The sequence below is a fragment of the Malus domestica genome, chromosome 06 (genome assembly GCF_042453785.1).
Source record: "Malus domestica chromosome 06, GDT2T_hap1".
NCBI lineage: Eukaryota > Viridiplantae > Streptophyta > Magnoliopsida > Rosales > Rosaceae > Malus > Malus domestica.
Window position 1 is genome coordinate 29,776,713 of NC_091666.1, and position 1,826 is coordinate 29,778,538.

The 1,826-nt window shown below is 38.1% G+C and overlaps 1 long non-coding RNA gene across 1 annotated transcript; it reads right to left on the reverse strand.

Moving 5' to 3' along the window:
* Positions 1 to 473: 473 nt before the first annotated feature.
* Positions 474 to 1,423, reverse strand: LOC139197114 (uncharacterized). The gene is made up of 2 exons (XR_011582240.1): positions 1,231 to 1,423; positions 474 to 1,147 (listed from the first exon to the last, which is right to left on the reverse strand). It is a non-coding gene; the product is annotated as an uncharacterized lncRNA (long non-coding RNA).
* Between the last annotated feature and the right edge of the window lie 403 nt (positions 1,424 to 1,826).

Genomic DNA, 1,826 nt, shown 5'->3' on the forward strand with positions numbered 1-1,826 from the left:
CTTCACCCGAAAAGCTTCACTTAAAAAAGCTTCACCTACACAGCTTCACCTAAAAAAGCTTCACCTAGAAAGCTCCCTCTACATACTTTCACCTACAAAGCTTCACCATCAAAGCTTCACCTCGAAAGCTTCATCTACAAAGCTTCATCTACAAAGCTTCACCATCAAAGCTTCACCCAAAAAGCTTCACCTAAAAAAGCTTCACCCACAAAGCTTCACCAAAAAGCTTCACCCACAAAGCTTCACCCAAAAAACTTCACCCGAAAAGCTTCACTTAAAAAAGCTTCACCTACAAAGCTTCACCTAAAAAAGCTTCACCTAGAAAGCTTCAACACCAAAGCTTCACCTACAAAGCTTCAACACAAAACCTTGCTCCAAATAAACAAATTTTGTTCACAAAACCCAAGATGCCCTTGAACTTGTACAAAAACACAGGTCAACACAAACATTTGTTTTGTTCTACACCCACAACATCCCTGTCATAACCAAACAAGCAATTATGTATATGTTTCCAAACATATTATAATAGATCCAACAACAAGCCAAAGTCCCAAGTTTCATAATGGACAAAAGTACAAGCAATTCATCAATAATGAAGGTGCTACAAAACTTGGAATCTGCCCCAAAATAGAAATCCAACCCAAGAGACTTTTTCTCTCTCTCCCTCTTCCGCCTCCTTTCATCTATCAAATTTCTACAACCTCTGCTCTTCTCCAATGGAGCTGAATTTTGGACACCCTATAGTTTTTGAGCATATGAACAACTTTCAAGAAGGAACCATTTCTGTTTGAGCGACGGAAATTAAAGTGTTGAAGCTCCAAACATGACAGTCGGATTCTTGCAGATTTCGAAGCTGCTGTGATGTTTCGAAGATCTGGAAATATTTAACCATTAGTTCATTCTGAATTTTTGATATGTTATGAAAGAGACGATGAGGCACAACTTCAATGAAGAAAGCATGCTGATCTGAACAATAGAAAATGGAGTTTCGAAGCTCACAACAAATCTGACGGGTTGACAGAAAAATAATAACCAGTCATTCATCATACCTGAATTTCTTGAGTTATATAGCTCCGAGGGATCTCAAATTTGGATATGTTGTAGTTCACAAGCTGAGGAACAACTTCAATGAAGAAAGCATGCTGATCTGAGCAAGAGAAAATATAGTTTCAAAGCTCACAACAAATCTGACGGGTTGACAGACAAATGATAAACAGTCACTCATCATACCTGGATTTCTGGAGTTATACTACTCCGAGGGACCTCAAATTTGGATATGTTGTAGTTCACAAGTTAAGGAACAACTTCGATGAAGAAAGTATGTTGATCTGAACAAGAGAAAATGGAGTTTCGAAGCTCACAACAAGTCTGACAGGTTGACAGAAAAATGATGAACAGTCACTCATCATACCTGAATTTCTGGATTTTTACTGCTCCGATGGATCTCAAATTTGTATATGTTGTAGCTGACAAGGTGAGGAACAACTTCGATGAAGAAAGTATGTTGAGATGAACAAGAAAAAATGGAGTTTAGAAGCTCACAACAAGTCTGACGGGTTAACAGAAAATTGATGAACAGTTACTCATCATACCTGAATTTCTGGAGTTGTACTACTCCGATGGATCTCAAATTTGGAGATGTTGTAGTTCACAAGATAAGGAACAACTTTCATGAAGATGACTTTGCGATCTGAGCTATAGAGAATGGTGTTATCTTGCATCCACTCAGGCTGATTAGTGGAAACGAAAAGCAATTCCACCAAAGAAAAGATGAAAAAGAGAGAAAAGCTACTAATTGCACTTGATCTTGCAAGTCAATAGCATGC